Source organism: Orcinus orca, chromosome X (genome assembly GCF_937001465.1).
Source record: "Orcinus orca chromosome X, mOrcOrc1.1, whole genome shotgun sequence".
In the NCBI taxonomy this organism is placed as follows: Eukaryota; Metazoa; Chordata; class Mammalia; order Artiodactyla; family Delphinidae; genus Orcinus; species Orcinus orca.
The window spans coordinates 9238200-9249264 of NC_064580.1; positions in this window are offsets into that span (position 1 = coordinate 9238200).

Here is an 11065-nt window from a genome sequence, read left to right on the forward strand (position 1 = left end):
TGAAAAAGTTAAATCAGTAATTATCATAGCCTGGAAAAGAAAAAATTTTTCTTTTATTAAGAATCTACTTGTTCAATGTCCCCAATGAAATGAACACAGACTGTCTCTTGGAACATTTATATAGTTATATACCTTGAGTTTACAATTTATGCATTTTCTAATAATGAACAATTATTTTCTTCCCTTAAAGGCATTTTTCTGTGTGTGTGTGGCTTGCGCATGCGGGATATTAGTTCCCCGACCAGGGATCAAACGTGCGCCCCCTGCAGTGGAAGTGCAGAGTCCTAACCACTGGACTGCCAGGTTCTTAATCACAACTTCCCTTAAGCTGATTATTTGTACCTTAGGTTTGATTTAAATAACTGTTCGAAGTATTATCCCTTTATTGTATATTGCTAATAATTTTTCAAATAATTCATCAGTTAAAAAAATGATTTAAATGTCTAGACTGGACTTCCCTGGTGGCGCAGTGATTAAGAATCTGCCTGCCAGTGCAGGGGACACGGATTCAAGCCCTGTTCCGGGAAGATCCCACATGCCGCGGAGCAACTAGGCCCATGCACCACAACTACTGAGCCCGTGTGCCACAACTACTGAAGCCCACTTGCCTAGAGCCCGTGCTCCACAACAAGAGAAGCCACTACAACGAGAAGCCCGTGCACCGCAACGAAGAGCAGCCCCCGCTCGCCACAACTAGAGAAAGCCCGTGCACAGCAATGAAGACCCAACGCAGCCAAAAATGAATAAATTTTTAAAAATTAAAATAAATTTAAAAACTTTAAAGTAAATGAATTTAAATGTCTAGACCATCCTTATAAAAATTATACATTATCCTTTTTTTGTCAATTTTTATAGTTACTTTCCTAAACTGCCAAATCTTGCAGTTAAGTATCACATCATTGGATTAATGTCTTCCTTTTAAGTTGTTTAAAGATGTATTGAAAGTATTTCTATAACTTGTGTGTCATATCAGTTGTACTAGGACTTTGAAAAAAACATGTGAGAAGGAAAAAAACATTTCCGAACAGAAGTAGATTGTAAAGCATTTCATAGTACAGTGTATACAAAAAAAGAAAAATTTACCATTTTACAAAAGTTGACGTCTGTCATTAGGTTATTTTATCAACTCTGTAAACATTTGAGCAAGTGCAATTACCCTGTTTTGCCATTATTTTCTTAATAATTCAGTGGCCCCTGCCCTTTAACATTTAGCCAAAGGTAAGTTTATCTGAACATTTACTGACAACTGTGGTACCAAAAACTGCTAGGTATTGAAAGATGAGAATGAGTAAGGCATTGGTGGGGGGATATAGTTAAGAGAATCTGTACAGCCATACCACTGTTATTTTTACTAACCAAGTTAAGTTAGGAAGTGTGTTACTTTAACCTGTTCTTAATTTTAAAAAGTATAATGTAACCATAAATGGCAACATTTCCCCAAATTAAGCTCGTCCAAGAAAGAATGGGTAACTCTACTCTTTTAACTGGTGTGTGGATGTCAGTTTAGGTGGGTTTGATTACTAAGTTTTCACTAGTTATAAAGTCTGGCAAGATGGTGTTAAGGGACTTGGTATCCATTGGGAAAAGAAGTTTCAACATTAAAATTAAAAGCAGTAACGGGGGGGCTTCCCTGGTGGCGCAGTGGTTGAGAGTCCGCCTGCCGATGCAGGGGACGCGGGTTCGTGCCCCGGTCCGGGAAGATCCCACATGCTGTGGAGTGGCTGGGCCCATGAGCCATGGCCGCTGAGCATGCGCGTCCGGAGCCTGTGTGTCCGGAGCCTGTGCTCCAAAACGGGAGAGGCCACAACAGTGAGAGGCTCGCGTACCGCAAAAAAAAAAAAAAAGCAGTAACGGGGAAATCGTGTTTTTATACCCCAATGAGCTAAGACTCCCCAATACACCAGTTAAATCTTTTTTTTTCTTTTTTAGGAATTGGAGAGACACTTTTTTCTAGCTTCTGCTTGTCTTATGCTTGAGCCAGATTCTTCCAGATGTTCATTTGGGACAAACCCTTAGATAGTGCATTTTTTTAATACATTTATTTATTTTTATTTTTAGCTGTGTTGGGTCTTCGTTTCTGTGCGAGGGCTTTCTCTAGTTGCGGCGAGCGGGGGCCACTCTTCATCGCGGTGCATGGGCCTCTCACTATCGCGGCCTCTCTTGTTGCGGAGCACAGGTTCCAGATGCGCAGGCTCAGTAGTTGTGGCTCACGGGTCCAGTTGCTCCGCGGCATGTGGGATCTTCCCAGACCAGGGCTCGAACCGTGTCCCCTGCATTGGCAGGCAGATTCTCAACCACTGCACCACCAGGGAAGCCCTAGATAGTGCATTTTTAAGCTGATTGAATTATGTTGGTTTTACCTAGTTTCAGTAAAAACAGGATGCTATTCTCCGTGTCTCTTTCTTGGAATACATCTTATAAACTCAAAGTGAATTTGTAAACGGCCATTTCTTTGCTTCAACTTTCCCTCTGATTGGTGTAAATAGCGGGACCAATAAGCAGAATATAAGTCCCCAGTGAATGTTTTCAAGGCCTGGGATGATGTGCTTCCCCAGCTCCACTCCCTCTGTACATTGACTGGTGCATCAAATAGGAGGCCGGCCCAGATCATCTTGCTGAGATTATACATGTTGCCAATGTACCTCTGGCATCGAAAGCATACATATTACATCTGTCCTCAGCAAGGAATACAATTACTATAAATGAGTGAATAAGCAAGAGTTCATGTGTTAGTGAACAGTCGGGTTGTGGACTCAAGGGGATGGTGGGGATTTCTGAGGACAAAAGGAAAAGCAATGAAGGATCTACTTCAGAAAAAGAGGATTGGGGCATGTTTGCTGGGTGACTTGCAGTGTAAGCCTTCCCTTCATCTCCGTAGGAGACCGCGGCCAAAATATCAACCATTCACTTCATGCTTGAGGAGATGGATTTGTGCTTTTGACCTTCTGTGGAGATGGATTGCCAGGCTGAGACTTGCCTCCAGTCAGGTGGGGAGAGAGCAAGGATACCCCAAGAGTTGGTAACATCAGGTTCCTGTGTTCTTTCACTCACCAAAAGGGGTCCGGGAGGAGACAGACACAAATGGCCACATATTGTGTGATTCCATTTATGTCAAGTGTCCAGAAGAGGCAAACTATAGGAACAGAGAGTAGATCAGTGGCGTCAGAGGATCGGGAGAGGAGGGAATTGGAGCTGACTGCTCATAGGTCTGAGGTCTCTTCAGGGTGATGGAAATTTCTGGAATTCGTTGTGATCGTTCTCCCACTCTATGAATTTACTAAAAAACACTGAATTTTATAGTTTTAAAAGGTGAATGTTATGGCATGTGAATTATATCTCAGTTAAAACAGGGAGATCTAGGGATTGGCTATGCCTAAAACTCAAAAAAAAATACAGCACGGAAATCCATTTTTGAGAGCTGAAAGGCTGTTTGATCTAATACTCCGGCATGCCTCATTGCCCAAGAAAGGTAAGGCTCCTTTTCTCACTACCCTGACTTCACACTTCACCTGAAGGTCAGAAGATCCAGGGCTGTGCCTTCATACAATGTCCTTCTTAGGCAAATAGGGAGTTGGCAGATTTCAAACTTCTTTGACTCCCAAATTCTTCTGCATGCCAGGGCATGAGGAATAACTATATACTGATATTCTGATATAAGCCAAAAAAGGTTAACAAACAGAGAGATTAGTGACAGCAAAAGTAATGTGAATTAAGAATAATGCAAACCATAGCCAGTTCATCTTTTCAAGTCTTCCTGTTTTGGAGTTTCTTTGCAGCATCAATCTTCATCCTTCCAGAAGGTCATAAAAAAATCATAGGAGGTAAAGTGTTCAACTGTGTTTTTCTATTGATTTGTACTTTTCTCATTCAGATTTACAACTTTCAGTGGAATGATTTAATAAGTCATTTAGGAGATCTGCTTTGGCACAAGGTAAATTACACCAGCCTGCAAGTTCTATTTACTGTTCAATCTTCACGATTGTAAAGGTGACTTTTGAGAAAATTTCAGGTCATCAGCCTCCATTAGTTGCCCATTATTATCCAGAAAATAATTCTGGGTGAGATGATTTGTGAACTGTATAGAAACACACCTATTAGAGTCAGAGGATGGAGGCTGTTTAAATATGTTTGGGTGGTACATAAAACGAAGTCTGAAAACCAAAACGCACTATTAGAGGGAAAAGTAAGATTTTCTTTTGATATATGATAATTCATCTTATCTTTTATATTCTTTAGCACGTAAAACTTAACCAGTCATAGCATTAAAACCCTTTTTTGATTTGGTGGTCCATAAGAAGCCATGGTGTGGTAGACAGATTGAAAAATTTCTAAATCTTTACACATACACCATCTCCCTGTCCCTAACCCCTGAAATGTAAATTTGCGGTTTCTCTTATCAAGAGGTAGGATCTAACATATAATACTGTAACTCAACTCTACTTAAATTTTCAAAAACATTTTCCTTTCCCCTTGAATTTGGTCTGGGGTGTGTGTGTGTGTATAAGACTGACTTTCAGTAGATCTCAGCAAGAGAGCTGCTTTGCTACATACAAAACCCCAACTAGTTTGGCTTTAGGAGTTGCTTTGGCCAAGAAAATGTGCCAGGATCGATTCACTTCCCTTCTCTTCCTTAGAACCTTGCTGAGATGTGGACAAGCCCGGGCTAACCTGCTGGATGATAAGAGACATGTTGCCTAGTTATTCTCATCACTCAGCCAACAGCCAGCCAACTGCCCAACATGTCAGTGAAACCATTTTAGACCGATGAATCCCCAGCCTACCTACCAGCCCACCACAGATGCATAAACAAGCCAGCCAAAATCTGCCAAGCCTATCCTAGGTTAGCAGAATCATCCAGTTGATCCATATATTATTTATTGAATATAAATGCTAATTATTTTAAGCCACTGTTTTGGGGTGGTTTGTTACGCAGCAATAGCTAACGTCACAATGTGCCTTTGTGGTGTATATGTTTTGCACACTATCTATGGAACAGCTCAAACTTCATTGCCTTGGGTGAAATTGCTGAAACTCTGGCATGTTCAGAAGCCATCAGCTAACCAAGGGAACGTGTACCAGCTCTTGCTCCTACTCAGGTACCAAGGGAGAGAATGGATAGAGGCAGCAACACATCTTTAGGATCTTGTAGCTAGCATGACCTGGGTTTTATTTTGTAAGAAATAAAAGTTTGCAGAAAACTAGAAAGGAGAATATAAAATATGTTTTTGCCATAAAATTAATAACTTTTTATTTTGTAATATTTGTTTCCAGACACTGTTTGAAAAAGAAATAAAACATTTTGGATTTGGCTAAAGTTCTTTTTACCACTACGTGGATCCCAATCCTTTGCCCTTCTCCCAGAGGCAGTACTATCCTGAGTTTGGGGTAGTGTGGACAAATATTGTGCACATGAAACTTCTTGCTCTTATACTCTTCATCATATTTTAGCATATATAGATGCATATTTACATATACATATATACATACATGTATAAATATACATATGTACATACATGTATAAATATACATGTATGTACATATACAAAACTACATCAATTTGTGTTTTCACATAGGCACACATTTAGTTCTAACTGCTGTATAAAAGTCTATCACGTGGATATACTACCCTGTGTTAATTCCTTTACCATTGTTGGACATACAGATTGTTTCCAAGTCCCCCTTTTACTAACAGTGCTGCAAAGAACTAGCACTTGTACATAGTTCCTTGTATTCAAATGCCAGTCTTTCTCCAGGTCATACACCCAGAATTGTTGGATGGTCAGACATGTGGGTTTTTTTTTCCCACATTTTCTAGAGTCTAAAGTTACCCCATTAGAAATGGCTTTGCAAGAGTTCCCGGGTGTTAAGTTTCAGGGCAGTTGTCTTGCAAGACATTTATAATACAGGGAGCTAAAAGAAAAGAAAAACTGGATGAAAACTTGAAATCGCTTTGAAACGTCCTCCGCATTACCTCAACTCACATCGACCCTTCCCTAACAAGAGTGTTTTTAGGCGGTATTGGGGATTGTTCTTTGATGGGCTCATAGAAATTAGAAATAAAAACTTAACTTCACAGTGGTAAAAAAGCAGGGTAGGAGGTGATGGTCTGCTACTTTGCTGACTAATTGGTTTCCAGGGCAACTATAAATGACATTATGGAAAGGAGTTGAAAGGTCACCCAAGGAATATTTCAAATATTGTGTTGAATGGGGCAAACACACCCCATTAGGTAATTTCTGAGGGGTCACGGGTTCATTAGTCCATAAGGCAAACCAGTTCCTTTGGTCTTCTCAACTGAGAGCTCAAATTTAAAAACCTGCATTTTACCATGCCAAGACATGATATGGTAAACGTACTATGGTACAATCAAGGTTAGGTCAAACAACATTCTCTCTGTAAACAGGAGAAAATCACTCTTGTTGCCTGAAGAGTCAGTAGCTAAATGTTCTTAGATTTTACACATCCTGTGTCAAAAGTGAATGAGCCTATCCTCCCCATAAATGTTCTTCTCAACGAATTGCGTGTACCCTTTGTCCTTTGGGTTTAGTCCAGACGGGTAGATCATGACAGGATGATGTCAACATAACTGTATTGCTTTCAATGTGTAACCATATCTGAGAGCCACCTGAGGTTTTTTGATTTATGTCAGGTTACATTATAGATGCTCCGTAATGCAGCTGCTCTTAGTATAAAATTGCTGATTTGTAGAAGTAATACTCTATCATGCATTTCGTACAGAAAAACAAGGAGAAATAAAACTATTGGAAAACTACATCTTTGTCTTCAAAACGTCCAAGCCAGACCGATCACAAAATCATGATTAAAATAATATCAACGGGGTTTCCCTGGTGGCGCAGTGGTTGAGAGTCCGCCTGTCGACGCAGGGGACACAGGTTTGTGCCCCGGTCCGGGAGGATCCCACATGCCGCGGAGCGGCTGGGCCCGTGAGCCATGGCCGCTGAGCCTGCGCGTCCGGAGCCTGTGCTCCGCAACGGGAGAGGCCACAACAGTGAGAGGCCCGCGTACCGCAAAAAAATATATATATATATATCACCGTACAAACTGAATGCCGTTTCCTTCGTAACCAAGCGCTTACGCACTGCGGCTGTTAACTTTTGCAGTTTGAGGTGTGACAGCAAAACCAGCACAGATTTCATTTTCCTTCTTCACAATGTCACGGGGAGAAGATGTGTTCTTACCAGAGGTCTGAGCTATCTGAGCATCTGATATTTTTCTTTCCTTATTGAGTCGAGAACTTTCACCTTTTCACTTAAAGGAAGCACTTCAGGGCTTCTCTCTGGCATTTCCAAATCACCAGCATCACTCCTCTGGCACTTTGGGGCCAGAATTAAGTAAAATCAGGGCCTCTTGAACACAGCACTGCGACACTGTGACAGGTGATAACTTCTGCCACTAAGTAACTACTGGGCGGGACTCGCTGGACAAAGGGACGATTCATATCCCAGAGGAAACAGAGCTGTATCGCGAGATTTCATCACGCGAGATTTCATCACGCGAGATTTCATCACACTACTCAGAATGGCACGCACTCTAAACTTTATGAATTGTTTATTTCTGGAATTTTCCATTTAATATTTTCCGGCCTCGGCTGACCACAGGTAGGTAAAACCACAGAAAGCAAAACCAATGATAAGGGCTTCCCTGGTGGCGCAGTGGTTGAGAGTCCGCCTGCCGATGCAGGGGACACGGGTTTGTGCCCCAGTCCGGAAGGATCTCACATGCCGCGGAGCGGCTGGGCCCGTGAGCCATGGCCGCTGGGCCTGCGCGTCCGGAGCCTGTGCTCCGCAACGGGAGAGGCCACAGCAGTGAGAGGCCCGCGTACCGCAAAAAATAAAAAAAATATATAAATGAAGTAAACTCCTGCTTGCTCCCAGAAATCACTCTAAAGGGAACACCTGATGCTGGGTTTTTTGTTCTGTCCTCGCTGTTTAGAATCAAGGCTTTGGTTTTGGAAATATGCAGCATATTTTGTACCCTTAAGGGAAATTTTATAAAGAGGTTTTAGGTGTTGCCAGTTTTTCAGTGATTATCTGGCGGTTCCGAATCCACGGGTCTCTGCTCTGCTACGTTTTGCGGAAAATGGGGCTCTGCGTACCACATTTTTTCCTGTGCTGGCTTGCTTCCCGTTTCTGCCAGTAGAGGGCACTGGAGAGGGAATCCGGAGGCAGGGAGGCGGGGTTTCATCCTGACGGGCTCGCTTTTCCTGTCCCGGATGCGAGGGCACCTCGCCTTGGCGGTCGACCCTGGTTGAAGCTTGCACCTTCTTTCAGGACTTCCAGAAGCAGCCTACTGGGAGGCGCCCCCTTCCTCAGGAGCCCCTTCTCTAAACCCCTGGTCCCAGCGGCAGCCGGGTAGCAGCGCTCTCTCCTCCACAGGTATCAATACGTTTTACACATTTGGAAAGTTCTTGATACATTTGCCAAATTGCTTTCCAGACGAATTATTGTGATTTACACTCTCACTGGTTATGTGTGAAAATGCTTCTAGAAGGCCCACTCCCATGCATTGGTTGTTCTTAATTAACTCATCATTGTCTTTTACCCGCAAAGCCTAAAATATGTATTATCTGGTGCTTTATAGATAAGGTTTGCCAAACCTGATCCAGGTTTTCAAATATATGACAATTGTGCCTGCCTTTTTTTATATTTTCAGAGTTATTTTTCAGTAGCTGTTGTTAGGCCCATTTTAACCCTCATTATTGAGGCATTTTCCTCCTTTTTAATTGATTTTATTTGTTAAAGGGACCACTTTTATGGTTTTTTTCCCCAAGAAATTTGCAGTTGGATTTCTCAATAAGGCTATGTTGTTGTTTTCTAATGTATTTCTTTTTATGCTTTAATTATTGTCTTCGTTCTGCTTAATCTTAAAAAATCATTTTCTGAAAATGTTAAGGTATTATTTTTATTATTGTTAAACCAACCAACCCCCATCTCTTTTAAAAAATCACCATACGAACATTTTCAGCCTCCCCAAAGCTTTCCAAGTTAAAACGAAAAGGCACAGACACATCGAAGCACAGTTAAAAAGAAGGGGGAAAAATCATCCATCCTCCCACCACCATAGCAGGTGCCTTAATCATTTTGGAGTTTTTTCTTATCTCCTCTTTGAGGCACGTGTGTTTCAAAGGTTAGTTGAAGTCCTCTGTTCTCTGATATTTAAATTACATTTGCCTAAGTGCCCTTTTCCACACTCTCTGGGAAATCTAATCCCCTGGTCCACGTTTCTGTGACTCCAATGGGACTTTTCTCACGTGTATATCAGTTTCTTCTCCATAGCCTTCCTCTCCTCAACCATTTTCTCTCTCTTTTCTTAAAAATTAATTTAGTTTTGGCTGCATTGAGTCTTCGCTGCTGCGCCCCAGCTTTCTCTAGTTGTGGCGAGCGGGGGCTACTCTTCGTTGTGGTGTGCGGGCTTCTTATTGTGGTGGCTTCTCTTGTTGCGGAGCACGGGCTCTAGGCGTGCGGGCTTCAGTAGTTGTGGCGCATGGGCTCAGTAGTTGTGGCACACGGGCTTAGTTGCTCCACAGAATGTGGGATCTTCCCGGACCAGGGCTCGAACCCATGTCCCCTGCATTGGCAGGTGGATTCTTAACCACTGTGCCGCAAAGGAAGTCCCTCTTTTTTTTTCCCCCTGGGAGGAGTTATCAACTTTGATCCTTTTATCACTAGTCAATTACAAGTTGCTTCTCATCAGCAGACTTAAATTCAACAACTATGGTTTTTGGTTTCCATGAAGTCTTTGTTTCTCCTGACCTGTTTTCTGTTTAATAAGACAAGTATTGATAGAATGGGAAAATAATGCTTTCTTCAAAGATGGGATTCTGAAACCCCTGACACTGAGACGGTGGATTTAAAACATAAAAATCTTTCCAGAGGTTAGAATATGATTATATTTTGTGTCTTACTGCCGTTGCCAGATGATTTCACTCTTTCTTAGATGATTCTCCATGTCTTACTTGTAGTTTAGGAGAGGCATTTTTCATCCAACCTGCTCACACTGCCATCTGAACAGAATGATGTTTTTTGCTTTGAAGCTATGAAAGAAGATGATGGAGTTGGCTTGTTTTAAAATTCTTTTAAAGTATCAAAGTTTTGAAATACTAAATGGGACATCAGAACCTTAAGTTGAGTGCATTTATTGCTGCGTAATGACAAAGCTTGGTGGTTTAAAATGACAGTATTCCTTTTCACTGCCCTGTCGGTTACCTAGACTGTCACGTAGTTCCCCGCAGTGTTGGCTGTGGCCACTCCTGCGACTGTATTGAGTTGACAGCTCAGCTGGGGCTGAAACATCCCGGACGGCTTCACTCAAGACTGGCACCGCACCTGGGGTGCCTGCTATGTCTGGGGACTGGTGGGGCCTGTCCAGCAGGGGAGACAGACTTTCACATGGTGACTCATGGTGCCAAAAGCAAAGCAGAAGCCACCAGGCATCTTCCACCATATTCTGCTGTCAAAGCAAGTCACAGGGCCACTCCAGATTCAGAGGGAGAGAAAATAAACTCCATGCCTTGACGGAGAGAGCAGAATGCACCACAGCCAGGCGAGTACTCCTTGGCAACGATATTTGCAGACAATCTATCCAAACTTAATGTAGGGCCTTTCCTGGTGGTGCAGTGGTTAAGAATCCGCCTGCCAATATGCAGGGGACACGGGTTCTAGCCCTGGTTTGGGAAGATCCCACGTGCCGCAGAACAACCAAGCCCGTGCACCACAACTACTGAGCCTGTACTCTAGAGCCCGTGAGCCACAACTACTGAAGCCCGTGCACCTAGAGCCCATGCTCCGCAACAAGAGAAGTCACTGCAATGAGAAGCCTGCGCATCGCAATGAAGAGTAGCCACCACTTGCCGCAACTAGAGAAAAGCCTGTACACAGCAACGAAACCCAATGCAGCCAAAAATAAATACATAAATAAATAATTTTTTTAAAAACTTAATGTAAATCCCATGAATTACATTCAGGAAAATAATCCCCTAGATGCTGAAATTTTACATATCTGGTATTCATTGTGCCGTGGGACAGTGTGGATAAATAATTAAATG